The 16,183-nt window shown below is 37.7% G+C and overlaps 1 protein-coding gene across 1 annotated transcript in view; it reads right to left on the minus strand.

The window, feature by feature from the left end:
- Positions 1-16,183, minus strand: part of LOC124165592 — a 78,715-nt gene that overhangs the window by 33,366 nt on the left and 29,166 nt on the right. The gene's annotated exons all lie outside the window — the stretch shown is intronic.

Below are 16,183 nucleotides of genomic sequence, written 5' to 3' on the forward strand. Positions count from 1 at the left end.
CTCTCCGTTGGATTCTGACAGAGTAAACCATAAGGTAAAATTCATGCACAAGAATGAACACACAGACTAAATAATGGAGCTTAAACGAGTCAGAGATATCCTAAAAATCATGAAAATTTGCCAAAATATTAATGTCACGAATTTCGAAAATGTTATTCTCAGTGGTTACATATAATGAGGAGATTAGAACTCAGATGCTATTTTTAACTCGTTCACCGCGTCGATTGCTTTGGAGCGATTTAACGTTAGACATTTTTCACAACTTGCGTGAACCGCAAATACGTATCATCTATCTAAACGTGCAGGTTTTTCTCAGCTATGACATCTCATTCGCGCCAGGCTAACTTGGCATAGTCAGCCACCAGCATTGCATACATGAGCGTATCTTTCTAGAAAACTGTATCAGTTACCTTATCCCTTATTTTCAAGACTTTTTATTACTAAAAGCAGTGGGTGTGACTTCTTGGAAATACTGTATCGTACAAATTTAAGGAATAAAACTTTCCTTTTGCACATGATGTTTTGAAAATGTTACCCTGTAACCTAAGTCTCAGTCAGTTCCTATCTTTTTATTTTTTTTTCTTCATGCCCAAAGTAATATTAAGAGAAATATTGCGCCACCAAAATAAAATTAACCTGCCGTTAAAGGGTTTACAAATCGTAATTAACATGAAGGCATGCAGTGATTGGTGAAAGAAAATACTTCGTCGTGCTCCTAAACCCCTCGGTGTCCCACATTCCCATATTTAGGGCAAGACTCCCACCCCATTTTAAGCACCACGCCGACACCTGCCGATTCCCAGAAACTCCGTTAATCGCTCTTCTAAGAGAGTAAATCGTCGAGTGTGGGATCAGCACGCAGGAGCAGCACGGCCACCGAACCTGAAAGCCCTGCGGCGTCGACGGGACGAGCGCTCCCTCACCCATTACGCCGTGCCGCGAATGTCGGAGCATAAATTATGCACCCTTTTGCGGGGAGATCGTCACGAGGAGGATAATCCTGCGGGCTGGAACATACTACCTATCGTGTTATCGAGAGCTTTATGTCCCTCAGCGAAAGGCGTTACGGGGAGGAGTTGATGGCTGGTTGAACAGTACTTAGACACTAAAGACGATTAAAAAAGTAATCGAAACATGGAATTAACAGTAAAAAATAGGCATATATATACATTTATAGGTTCATGAAGGTACCTCAAGGAACAGGTACAGGTATTGCAAGCCTTCGCTTTGAAGATTGAATGCCTTCGCTTTATTCTGCTTCGCTAAAATGCTTTGCTATTTTCCATTATGTTGGAATTCTTTTGCGACAATCGAAAAGTCCTGAATGAATCCCTATTATATTTCCTACCAAAACATATTAAACACGTGAGCTTTGTATAAGCATGAGTTCTACCGTATTTAAATAATGTTTCAATACCAAGCAATAAAACGAAGAAAAAATTTGTGTTCATGGATCAAGAAGGTTTGCTGACAGGAAATATGCTCAGGGCCATATGACCACTCATGGTAATATATGTCAAGAAAATAATCTTGATTTGACCTGAGGTGTACCTTAAGGGAGTTTACCGTAAGTTCAGGAAATCGGCAACAATTACTCACAGGGAATATAATATGACTTGACAGGGTTTCAAAACTTGATCCCTTGAATTCACAAGACACGGGATCAAATCGTGGTCAAGACCATAATTATTTTCCCTTTATAGAATTTTCACACCAGTGCACAGTGGTCTCAATTGCGAATCTAGCGGGACAAAATTATTTTTCCCAAAAAACTTAGAGCTTTTGTCGTGAAAACATTCAGAATTGCCAAATTATAGACAAAAACGCAAAATAACACTATCATAGGTCTTTTCAAGGTTGTTTTTATGAAAAAATTAAAATTTTATTTATAAAAAAATTTCGTTTTACTCAACACTTAGAAAAATATGCAGAAAATCATTTTAAAAATCTATAGTAATGCGCTTTTCTTAATTTAATGAACTGATTACTTTAAAAATATACCCCTAAACACTGGAGATACACATAAAATCGTTTTTCACCGGATGTGAACTGCGGAATATTAGTCACCTTCATCATTATTACTCTCCCAACTCCCTTCATCTCCGAAATTTACCGACTCCACGTCCTCCATCTCTTCAACATTACTCATTTCATTAGGAACAGGTAACATTGGTTCCCTGAGAAGCTGTCTGACATCCATCGAGAGGGAATAACAATGCCTTGGGTGCAGCGAACTAATATTGGAAACATAAGGATCAGATGTGACTAATAGTAGGTTAAAAACATCTCTAATTGTGTCCTTTCTTGATTATATTTGATGATTATTATCTTTCGTGATTTTCTTTGAATTTACGAATATGCTTGCTTCTTGGGCCTCTTCGGAAAGCATTCCAATGTGAACTAATGCAATGCAATGGGGGTAATCAATCACTTTTGTCTCATGAATTAGATTTCATGTACCGTGAAAGGCATATAATACCATGAGTATGACGCATGTATATTTTTTCTGTTTTTTGAGCATACTTCTCAAATGCACTTGTAATTATGGAGAAACCACAGGAAAGTGCGCTATGAATTGCTCCAAACCACTGAAATAATTCCACCCCTACTCCATTAATGCCTGATGAGATGTCAGGATTCTTTTAATGTCAAAATTCTGATACTATGTACAATTTCTTCCCGTTTATTTCGATGACCAAGGGCATCAGTAGAGAGATCTGCGCCTCTATCTTTTGCACTCCTTTCACAGTTATCTCCTAACTTTGATCTTCCAGAAATAATTTAATGGGTCTACAATACCTGATCGAAGATGGCCTAGTATTCTGCAATAAGATGTTGTTTTTATCATTTGATTTTAGCTGACATAGAAATGGAAAACATATAGGAATCGTCCACTGGACCTAATTCCTTCCGAAATACAAATCTTTGCTTATATTGCTTGTGCCCGTCACTCCCATTTTAACCCCATTTAAATATCATCGTTAGTTTGAATTCATTACCAGACCGAAGGAAAGCGGCGACAACATCTCTCTGAGCCAAAATAGTGTTATTCACGAGAGCCAGTAATTTGACCTCGGCCGAAGTATCAGTAATGGTCAGTTCTTGTGATGGGGGATAGCAAGACAACTTTGAGTTCAAATTTATCTTGTATGAGGGATAAATATCGCACCGTCTCTGGTTGGCCTCTCTTCTGATGTTTACGCACTGTTGCTTAGCAGGTTTTTTCCCTGGAAAAGGACAAAGCTTCTGATGATGAATATGGTATTTGAATCAAAGGTGAAGACAATTAAGCCTTCCTATAGTTGGTAGCTCTCTTTGGTATGTTTTCAGTTATGTCTTTTATAATTGCAGCCGCATATTTTTCCCAGAGCTTGGCAATGAAATCTGGCTTGCAAAACAAGGTTCTATTTTCGATATATCCTTCAAAAGAGACTGTTCACATCTACCAAAATCTGTCGTATTTTCTGGAGCACTGTTTTTACTTTTTATCAAAATTACTTTAAAATAGCATCACAATTTTACTGATGTCCTTTGAGGTATCTTCATTACGACTTTCAAATCCTAATTTATGTTCTACGCATTTAATAAATCATCTATAGTCTTTTTTCCCTCAGCAATTATAACAATTCCATGCGATTTACCGCCGGTACCTTGAATCGCTCTGAATGCGACATGATTTTCCCTATCGATATAAAAATGTAAACAATTGTAAGCCATGTAATAACTATACCATAAATATTAATAAAAATTTATACAGTACAAAACTGCAATAGTTAAAATTACAAATATTTCTTCTCTATAATAGCGTAATTTATCCCGATATTCCAGGCTTCGTCCGAGGAAATGCCCCCAGTCCCGCGTCTCAACGGTTCTCGTTTGTTAACTTCATGGAACAAAAAGGGCATTATTGTCAAAAAGCGCAAGTAGGCGCAAAATGTGATTAAAGTATCTATAACTATAAGGACGTTTCCACATGCCTTTGAAGGTTTCGCAATCCTACCTCGACATGTATTTTTTATAAGTCAATTTAAACAATTGAAGTCGATAAAAAACGAGGTTTTAAAGACTGAGAGATTGCCATTTGAAATCTAGTATTTTAAAGCAATTATATTTGAAGAAAAATCACTCTAAATAATACTATATACCGATGGCTATAAGATCCCGTTAGAAATTGTCGTTCCTTGCGTTATTGCTATCTAGCAGGTACGTGTTAATGCTAGCGAGTCAGCCACCGTCTGGGTGTAGGCGGATGGTAGGCAATCTCAATGCGTGACTTTGCAGCTGCATAACATTGTTATAACTTATATAAACGTTGTAAAAGTTACCAATCATGATGAAGCATTTAATTGCGGATATCGCGACACCTACGGCGACTTTATTTTTAAAAGTTGCAAAATTGACTTTTGTCCCGCTAGATTAGCGATTGGGACCACTGTGCAGTGGTGAGGAACCACGGTCTTAAATTTCAGTGTTGATGCTTTTTATTAAACTTAAGGCAAGTATTGCATTGGGTCTCAATAAAAATTAAATCCGAAGCTTCTTTGTCACTCGGAACAGTCCAAGACCTATACTGATATTTGCATCCACCCACTAACCTCATATCAGTGAGAGTTATGATTACCATGAATAATTTCCTTAAAAATTACGTTTTACGGGCATAACCTCAGCACTAGTCATCGAAGTACGGAATTTTTCAACCCAGTGTCTTTGAATGCTTACAATAACATTTTTTAATTATACTCACTGAAACACAAGCTGAAATAACAAACACTTTGCTGAAAATTAACTCCCATTCAATGTCAAGGTATCGTTACCGAAGGATAAAGGAATGTCGAAGAGAGGAGATGAAGCCATTACCAAGGTGTACATACTCAGAATAGAGTAATCATCTTCCGTCCTTTGGGGAAGCAGTTCGCAGTGATTCGAAATGTTCTCTTGATTGGACACAAGCGCAGAATCCAAGCACTGGTGGTTATCAAAGTCAGAGACGCCGATCGCATAATCCATCGATAATGAAGTTATTTATATTCCGCCGGGCCCATCAAAGACCGTCCCCTGGATACCCTTCGCGGATTGATCCCCTTTTCCATCGCATTCCAATCGTACTCCTTTGACTTCCTTCTTCGATAACACCCCTTCCCTTTTCCCGTTCTAGCCGAACCTCGTGAGAGGCAGTTCTGAGCAGGGCCTTGTTCCCACCACGATCACCGAATCATCCTGAGATTCTCTCAAGTAACCAACCTGCCTTCCTACAAATTGTTTATTTTGAATATCGTGACATGCGCATTTTATGACACATAAATTATAAACAATGCGCGTGAATGATGGCTGACGAAAAAAGTCACATTTGAATGCCATTTGTGAACACCCAGCAACTCGGAGTAAATTTTTATGAAATTAGAAATAATTGAAGGACGAAAAAAAATGAAAATTAGAAAATTTGAGACAGATGGGAAACGTCAAGAGTTGATGATCGTAAATCAATTCGCGCAGAATGTTGGGGACTCATTTTCATAACTGCATTTCTAATTATATTATTTTCATTTGTGATAAAAGCCGGTTCAAAATGATAAAATTTGGATTTTTTTCTTCGACTGTAGTCCCTGGGGCCTGACAACGACCAGATGAAGCTTGTGTGATAACACTTCGAAATATCGCCCAGAAGAAATGGAACGACGCGAAATAATACCACAGTTATCGGAGATCTTAATACCATGGTTAGACGCCACAACCGTTCCCAACATGAACATGACGCTGGCTGTAAGTTAGCATCATAAGGAAAGCTAGTGGTGAAAGCAAGGAGTTTCTCGCCTCCTCCCCTAAAGTATTCCGCGATGAAAGAGGAAGGAGACAGTGCGAGGAGGGCCGCGACGAACGACGACTCTTCCGTTAATCCTTTCGCCGATTCCCGCCTTCCTTCGCTCCCCTTCCTCAACCCCTTTCCCCACAGAGCCACCACCGCCATTCACGAACGCACTAATTAATTGCATCCATTAGAGCGAATGTAACCGGGGGGGCGAAATGCGTTCCGTGCCCAAATTGCTTGTCACGAGCATTTAATTTCTCCAGAATCTGTGCCTTTCAGCCGAGTTGGGGTGCAGCCTTTAATTTGAGCTTCCTTGAGTGATAAACGGCGGGATTAGTGAGGATGCGGAGGGGACATGGGAGGTGAGGGAGGGTCAGGATGATGTCCAAGAGAGAAAGATGGCCTTTAATGGCCATCTCTAATTTCCCAGCCCTTGGGTCAGCGGTATGACGCTTGATTTTGTGCCGATTAGCGATTTGTATTTTTTATGCGCTTGAAAGGCCCACGTTTCATTGGAACTTGGTGAAAGGTTGAAGAAAAACTGCTTTTAACTAATTTTAAAAAGATATCTTGTTTTCTCCTCGCGATGCTGCGTAAAATCGAAAGTCGATCTCAAACTTTACCAGAACCTTGATATATTTTTCATTGGTAGCGGTGCAGTCGATTCAACCCATGAAAGAATTCTGAATGCCTTTGGGTACAGAATCAATTACCAATAATTTTCGACTGATCATAATTATAAGGTTATCATGATAAAATTTTAGCCATTTTCCCAAATATCAAATTAGTTTTTAATTACTTATTTTTTAACTATCACGTATAGGTGTACTTTCTACTATAGAGAGTTCATTAGGGCTTAATCTGGTTAAATTATAACAAATAATTTAATCTAAAGTCAGAGGTCATTTTCACTCTTCATCACCGGTTTCAAACTTGTACATAATACAGTTGAAAAAGTCGTGAATTTAAATTAAAGAATTAGTGGAAATTTACCTTTATATTTTAATTGCTGTCCATTGATTCTCCAAGAAGTAATTTCCAAAAGAAAGCAATATGTTAATATAGGGTTACTAGCCATATATTTAGGCGCTATCTTATTTAATATGACAAACTTCTGTAGCATTCATATCAAAATATCTATTCATCCGGTTGGTGTTCCTCGTTAATTTTCATTTTCCAGAGAAAAGAAAGAGTAATTAGGGAGTTTAACAATAAAGAAAAGGTTAATCGTAACACTGTAACCTTTGTTTAGTACTTATCTTTAATCCACTGATTACCCCTGATACCACTGATATTATTTTTCGGACAAAGAAAGCGCCGGAAAATGTACATACCAAACTGAACGAAATAAGTCATTAAAATAGCCCGGAAATACATAATTCATGCCACGTATACGACAGTTCCTGCAAGATAAAAGAAGATTAATGAATATGCTTTGAAGTATATCAAAATTTTCGATGAAAATATTTTATTAATTAGCCCAGAGCATATCTTTTCCTGAAGGATGGTTAATTATGGCTGATGCCCCGATATTCCCCGGCCGCGGGACCTTGTGGTGACTCACAGGAGACGATGGATGTGTTTATAGATTATTGACATCCTCCACTGCTGTCCTCTCTTTAAATATCCCTCCAATGGCGAGAGAGAATGAACAGCGGGGAGGGCGGGAAGGGAGATCCAGTCGATCGGAGCGCGTGGAAAACCTCCCATCGTCCCCTTCCTCCCTTTTGTCCGACCGCCTCTTCATCATTTACCACGTAGCCAGTACAGCCTCCGGAGTGTCTCTTTATCTTTTGTGCATTCATTTAGTCCCAGGAGGGAGTAGGGTGAGGGCTCCGCTCGGGTAAGTGGGGAAGTCAATTTTTGGCTCTCGCGCTGAATTATGGGAGTCGTTCCACTTCGAATTAGCGGGCCTGATTGCAGCGCCGCCACCATTGCAGGTACGAGTTGGAAAAGCTCTGGCACGTGCTCGTCGCATGGAGTCATGAAGTGCAAAGCGATTTTTGGCTTCTCCGAAATTTCACCAGCAATGATTATTGGGAGTTGAAAGTGAAAAAGTTGTTTGCAGCTGTAAGAGAATATACCTAAGTACATATTATTTTTAATTATAAAACTTTTTGATAAAAATATCAATTCGTTTACATGATTCCAGCTTAGTGACGGGGTCCGCAGACAATTTTTATACACTCGGAGCTCACGAAATGCCGTTTTTCCTGCACTCCTTACTTTAAATTTACGATCTTCAAAATGACTTCTCGCCATGACTTTTCAAAGTTGAATACAATATCGGAACGAAATTCATACGGTGACCAATCACCCTATGGGAGAGTGAAAACATGAGGGTTTCAGGACGCGAGGGAGTTCGAAATTCCGTGCCTGATGCCCGCTGTATTGCGGGCCACTTTGAATCAGCGGTTATCGATGTGGATCGAGTGGTTAAACCTTTTCTTCGGTTCCCTTTGGATGTCCACGAGCCATTCTTTCCTTCCATGCTCACATTTTTCGCCATTATTTTATATTGAAAATGGGCTCAATATTTTCAATAGATATTTTACGAAGGGACGATTAAGCCGCGCGACCGATAACTAGTGGGGATTTGAATCCACTGTCTTGCCGACGTGCTAGTTTTACGTTGCACTTTAACTGTATTGTTCTGTGGATGCATTCAGAGCAAGGGAAGAATTAGAGCGTAACCTAAATCCGAAAGACTGACTACACGGTGGTTGAAATCTCCGCACTACCGTCGCATCGTCGAAGATCCGATCCACTAAATTTTCCTAATCCCCTTCCTCTCCTTTTCTCTTTACAATCGTTCTGATACCGAGCGAATTGTCGACAATTGCGATCCCAGTGGACCTATTTTGTTCTAGCACCAGACGAGTCGCGAAAAAAAAATAATGCTGGGAAATTGAAAAGGGTGAGTCCTTTAACGAGTCTGCCGTGCCATTATTTGGTTTTGGAGACCGGCGACCTTTTCAGTACGGCCTCGAACGGAATGAAGTCACTCCTGCAATTCCACCACAAACAGGGAAGAGAATTCTACCTCGTGCACCGAGGTGGAGTATTTTTTTTTGTGATTTGGACTTCATTATTGTTTCTAAGCTCTTTCATTCTTCCGTCGCAGCGTCACGATTCACCTGATTCGCCACTCAAATGGAAGTAAAACACCTTGGAGACTGAAAATAACCTGAAAACAGCCGAAACGGGCAATTTAAGCAACGCTGAAGTTTTGGTTATCGTATAAAAATGGTATTGAATCAGGCCAAAAAGACGAAAATGACTGAAAAATTGCTATCATTTTGAACTCGATTAATAAGCCTACGCATTCCTTATTTCCACTCCAGCAATATTTTATACAACAAAGTATATAATATGTACGCAAAGAATAAAAATTTCAGGAAAAAACCATCAAGTATTGTAATATAATTTTCTTATAATTCATATGCGGCACTCAGAGAGGCAATATATAAGATAATACGCGGAATAAATAAGATGAAGATATAACGTATTTTACAATGGACATGAGAGATGAGAGATGGAAATAAAGAGGACAATATTCAATTAACACACTGCCTTAAATTGGGCAACATAACAACCTATTTTATTTTCAGAAACGAGGGTACAATATCCAATCATTACTTAAATTCTAATATTTTATTTATAGTTATAGAAGGTAATTAATTACATTTTGCTTATAATCGAAGAATATATGCCCGAATTTTAGATGGGAAAAATCTTTCAAAATTCAAGAAATCGTTTGGCTAGCTGATGTAACCGTCGAAGACATGACTGGACCCAGTTCGGCACATAATAAAAATTAAGGGTGAAAATTGGCCCATTTCCAAAGATCATAATTTATTACGTAATATTCCATTACGCTCGGAGTGTTCCATTGAATTCATCGGTTTAACTTACTTATACTAATTAGGATTTCTTTTGTCTAACGCTATCATCAAATAGAATAATTTCTGACATGTAACCAGAAGTCGCCAACACTCACCAAATAATCTTCTCAATCCATCATACTTTTTAAGATTAAATATAGCTATAACTTTATTTTCCTCAAAAGGTCGTTGATTAACAAATGTGAAACGGTAACGTACCGCATTCAATAATAACAAGTCACAATTAAGAAAATGAAAACAAACAGAGACCTGGAAAATAGTTATGCACCTAAAGCAATACCACCTCAATACATTCCCCTCTTTCGAAGCTGACTGTGAAGAGAGGTACAACTCGTCAGAACTAAATCGGACAACCAGGCTACTTCCTTATATTGAACCCATCACAAAAAATCATTCTTTTCACCATCCCAGGCCGTTTCTTAATAAAAATCCGAATTAAACAACGAAAAGACGAAAAAAGGGCATGCATCGGTGAACATCTAATTTTCGTGGGAATTCTGAAGATTCCTTTTGTAGCCTGCAACAATTTTCCGAAAGACTCGAGTCGAAGTATTTCATTCGCGTGGTCGAGAGAGCCGAAATGGATCTAAACATTAGAGAAGAGCAAAGGCATTGGGTCCCAAGATCATTCTCCCATTGTTGCCCCGCGTAACAAACGCTGTTGTGGGCTTTCCGAATTCGCCGAAGGCAGTCGGCGAGTCGGGGAAGGAGGGAGATGGAAGGTATGCCTGAACCAAATGGACAAGCGAGGGAGAGTCTGAGATTGAATCCGAATCGAGGTGCGGCGTAAAGAGATCCAATGGCATTCCGTACGAATGCAATAAAAGCGGGAATCAGTCAAAAATCCAATGGAGCCGGTGAAAACGAAATCCATGGAAAGAACAATTTCAGCGATGTGGAAAAAAACCTCAAGGGGCAAATCTTTGAAGCATGGGAAGAAAATCTTGGTGAAAAGATTTGAGGGAAAAAATATGTGGATGTTTTTCTTGAAATGAAAACCTGGCTCTAAGGGTGATCATGCTATTTCCTCAATAACAGTGTTCCCTATAAAACTGGGATCATTCTTCTTTTTTTTTGAGACCAATGAAATTACAGATATCTCCTTTCATTCACAACATGGATTTTTATAAAAAAAGAAATGTATTCTTCATCACACACTCTCACTTTGAGGGGATAGGAAGTTTATCTATGTACTTTGCCCATAGAGTTAAAGATTTTAATCAGCCAAGATTAAACCCTGTTAACGAAATTAGTGATGTTCCCATAAAACTAATTATTGCTTCTGTTTTCGTAATCGAATTTGGATGATATGAGAATTCCACTTTTCCGCATTTTTCACTTGCACGCACGAATGAAATTTAATTTAGGCCTTGAATAATAAAAAAAGTCAACAGTACTAGCTCTAGTGAGTGAGAGAAAAAAAAGGAATTTACCGAGAGAAAAGGGAAAGGTCATTGTGTTTTCATTTTAATTATCACACTCCACAGGTGATGTCATCCAAAAAGAGCACCTCTCTCCAAATATATAACAATGCTATGTATGTCAGAATCTGCTGAATTACGTGCACCGAAATAAACACACTGAATTTATTTATTGGAGATTTTTAAGATGCATAAATATCAGACAGTATATTTTTAAAAGGCTCTTTAAGATTTTTTTACCGCTACGTAGTAATTTTATGTCAGAGCGGAGGCTTGATAATAATTAGGTCTATCAGCATTAAAAGATAATCTTAAATTTAATGTTAAATAATTTTAGCCTACCGTTGTTCATGTCAGTCATAGTGCTTATTATCAAAGGTAAAATATTTTTTGCTGGTCGAATAGTGGATAGAATTAAATATTTGGAAAAATGAAATGTACCTTATACCTGGCCTAACGTAATAATCAACATCAGATATTTATACTTAAACGCGAACCAATTTTTTTATCATTGTAATATACTTGTAACATTTTTATGTTAATATTTATCGCATTATTTTCATTTTACTTTACTGAATTTTCTTTACCAACCAAGGGTATTATTTTTAAGATCACAAGATTGCTATAGGAACTCAAGACATTTTTTTGCAAGCATTTGTGCTACACATTCAACGATTATCTCATATACCGATAACTCATGCCTCACCCAAAGTGGTTGCTAGGAAATCCATACGTTCAAATACTTAAATAAAACCAAGCCGTTTTATAATATGTATACATCATCTGCTTACTTAAAACTAATGGAAATTCGAATGGCAATAATAGAGTATTTACCTGAGTAATCTCTAACCGCGAATATGATGCAACTTGCCAGTAATGCGCTCGCTGTGCATATTCGTAGTCTATCGCAAGGGAGAATAACCCGGTATCTGATCTCACCAAAAGCCTATTTCCTGAGGTGATACAATGCCTCATGGAACTTATCCATTTTTGTTTGGATGTCGCCATCCTTACTCGTGCCGAGACTTGCGCTAGTAATACATCATTCTGCTCAGGGAACTGGTGGAGTTTGATCTGTTTTCTCTCATCTTTGGTGAGTGAAGCCATAAGCAAGAAAGGGTTTACTACGTAAGCGACGTGTCCGAAGCCACACGAAAAATTGAAGAAGATGGAAGACAAAACGCCTCGAGGGATGTATATTAAATATGTAGTTTTATGATAAGCGTAATGATACTTCATTTAATTAAATATTTATTGAGATTATTAATTATATCATTTATAATATAATTCATTCACAAATTTATCTAGTACTGGTACTTAAATAACCAAATTCATATACAGCTTAACTAATACTTCAGAAATTAAGCATTTTATCGTCAGAACCGACTACACGACCCTACAAAAATCGACATTGTTTTTAAATACAATTTAAAGAAGATTACCAGAGGCTGCATTGACTTTCATTAGATAGCTTACTTTCAATGTCACGTTGAAATAGAAATAAACCCTGCTGTTGAAAAGCTGAATGACTTTCTACAGGTAGTTACGAAAAAATCGAATATGACGTCTTGTAAGCAAGAATTAAGTATAAATAAATAGGAAAATGTTAATAATAATGGAGTAGAAACAATGACAGGAATGGGGTATTTGAGACCGTCTTGAGGTGAGAAGGCTTCTTAAAACCGAATGAATAGCATGGGTGGGAGGTGCAATGCAGAAGAGGTTGAAGTAAGGTCTGAATAGATTGAAGTTTGTAGGGCATAGGGAGTGTGAGATCCACTCTGCAGGTAGAAACGCCGCTTTGGCAGGAATCTCATCAATCCCTCGTCTCCTTTATGGCGGTGATACATTATCATTAGCCCTGGCGCGGACTTGCTTCCCCGCTTCCAACTGCGGGAACAACGATCCCTTGGGTAGTAAGTTGTACCTTGGGCGGGGCAGTAACGGCGAGAACAACGTTTCTAACACTTTACTCAACGAAAAAATGAAACAGTAAAGCTAATGAAACTTATGGAGGCATGTCAAAAACGAAGATTCTATTTTTTAAACTCGTAATGAATGAAGTAAACTTTTTGCGAACAGAACTCATAGCAGGAATGTCAATCATTTTTTTAGCGTTAAAGTTGAGATAACTTCTCTGAGTAAGTAGTGTGTGTTAAAATCCATCCTTCACCGGAAATTCTTCCGATGATTCTCTTCATGGTTCTGGAAGTTGGAAAATTCAATTTTTAACCGTTTTGTGGCGCATTCTAAGAATATACTTGAGTCCCTTTGATTATTCTCAAGTTGTAAAACAGCCAATTATGTGATTTATTTGGAAAAGTTCCCCGTCTCGAATGTAACAAGGCAGAACTCAGTACTCTTCGGTAAGTCATAGGGCAAAAGGGTAAAACTGGAAGAATCACCCTCGATTAATTGACCATGACCTTAATGAACTTATGTCATTACAAGGTTAACTTTACCCGAAGTTACTATGGTTGCAAAATGATGTTTCTCCTTTACTTCAAAACTTCTCGTCAATCCGTCATCATTTATGCTTTTCAAACCAAAGGCTGGTTGAAACATAACCATTAATCTTCTTTTATGCCCCATCGTAATCTATCATCATTATATGATCTTCTCTATAAATTTTTGCTTCTTATTATGCCTTCACTAATGAGAAAAGTTTGGAGAGGTGATGATGTGACGGCAAAAAACAGCCTTCATGCGATTTTATTAACAGTAGCATGCCTAATAAATCAAATTTACCCATCAGAGGCAAACTTCGATTTGCCGTTTATGGCTATAAGCTTTTTAAAAACTTTTTGTAAATTTGGGATTAACATTTTTGGAATAAGATGAAAGAATTGACTAACACTTTCGATAAATTGGGAATAAGGAAGAGAGTTTTGAACTATTAAGTTAGAAAACACGTTATTTAGCACCCTCAAATTCATCGAAGCACTCAGCCATCAATCCTCATTTTCCAGTTTTACACTGTCTACCTCTTGTTATTGGAGATTGTAAAATTTCTTTCTTTTTTTTAAAACTTACCTTTCACGAAAATATTTTCCCCGATAACAACTTGTTTTTTCAACATCATGCATATTTTTGGATAACCTCGCACAATTAACTTCCATTTTGATAATAAATGTACACGCAAGGCCGTAGCAGATATATCAAGATTTTCACACCCCGCGAAATTTGTCTGGGGTGCGGCTTTCACCGACTCTTACGATATGAATCTAACCCGAACAAATTATAGCCAAGACTCGGCATTAATTTCGCATTTCAACCCTTTCATATATGATAGATATTACAACTGAATCACGATATATCGACACCTTTTCAATACCTGATTCCGTTCAACATCCTTCCCTGACGTGATCAAGCAAAAAGAAAGGAGCTACAGGCTGTCAAATGTAAAAAAGTGAAAGTATCGCAGGGATTTCTAGTATGACAAAAATATGTTTTCGTACCGGAAGACATAATATTAAACAATTATTCACGAACTAGTTTTCATACTTTCCAAGAATCGAATAAAAGTTCTGATGCGAAAATGATGACAAGTTGAGCTTTTTCACGGTACTTTTCTCAAACTGCCATTACTACTCAAATATACAGCGTGAGAAAGACATAGGTAAAGTTAGCTTGAAAGATCAAAGAATGTGTTTATTATAAAAAGCATTCGTTTCTGTGTTCTTCCTTGTTTTTTGCATTCTTTTTGCGGAGAATTATTTTTAAGGACATTTTATACGCAAAGGAAATGGCTAATGTATTGTCACACAGTAAGATAATAAATGTTCCTCGAGGTGAATAGTTGAATCTATTATCAATAGAAAATTGATAGAGATAAGTGTTAAATAAAATGTGCGATAGAGCCGCACAACCGTCAACTGCCCTGCCTTTGATTGATAAACGAGAATGAATCGCAAATGTCCGCACAAGTGAATCGCCACACTTCGTGTGTCCCATTGTTACCAAGTACTTCGTCGAATCCCTAAATAGTAAGTGGGTTTTCCGGAACAACTGGGTTCCATCTTCATTCTAACGACACTGACAAGATCACTAATTTCCATGCAGAAATATCCAAGATGGCGTTGCTGTGTTGGAAGAAGGAAACATGAATACAGTATCATCCAGGCACTGGGAGTTCTTTGAGCGATTAAGGCGGCTCTGCAGGAGCTAAACTTCAAGCTAACATTTCACTGTTGCATTTAAACGCTCACTCCACAAGTATTACCTCGATAGTAAAAAGTTAACTAGCCTGCATTAATTGGCAATGTGATTTCAGGGAAAGTTATTAATCAGAAGATTTATGAAAAACTCAAGGAAAATTCTTGATTCTTTTCATAATATTTTTTTGGCAATATCATAAAAATATTATAACTGCTAAGGAAAAGAAAAAAATACTAAATATGTCCTTGATGTTGGAGTATGAACCACCATTTTACGAAAAATCACGCGATCTAAAGTTGTTAGAAGATCGAGAATATATCCATCTTCAGAAGAACTGCCCAATCGGCTAATACGATTCATAAAAATTCATATCTCTAACGAATTACCGCAATGAGCAGGATTTAAGACTTTTTATCATCACAATAAATATTTCTCTATAGCATTTTATGGTACCGCGATTTTCTAGTTCTCTGGACAACAGAAAAATATATAGATACAACCGATATTCCCTAAGCCGTTTCTGGATATATCAATTATCGTTCAACAAATTTAATTAATCTCAAACATAGATGGATGGGATAGAACAAAAATACAAGTGTAAACTAAATTATAAACGTTAGGATAGGTTTCTACGGAATATCTTCGACGTTTTACTTGGTAGCCTAAGATTTTACTCGTGACTGATTGCCAACTATTTCCAGCTTAGTTCTCAAATAAAAACCAGATAGTCTAATTAAAATATAACACTCCCTGAAATATGTAGATATGGGTCCGATTATCAGTTATGGATATATATTATGCCTCGCACGTTTTCTCCGAGGCGTTCATATCTTAGTAGCATTGCATGTGAATGCACACAAGCCACCTGTAATGGAGTGACTTGACTTTGCACA

Source organism: Ischnura elegans, chromosome 1 (genome assembly GCF_921293095.1).
Source record: "Ischnura elegans chromosome 1, ioIscEleg1.1, whole genome shotgun sequence".
NCBI classification, from domain to species: Eukaryota; Metazoa; Arthropoda; class Insecta; order Odonata; family Coenagrionidae; genus Ischnura; species Ischnura elegans.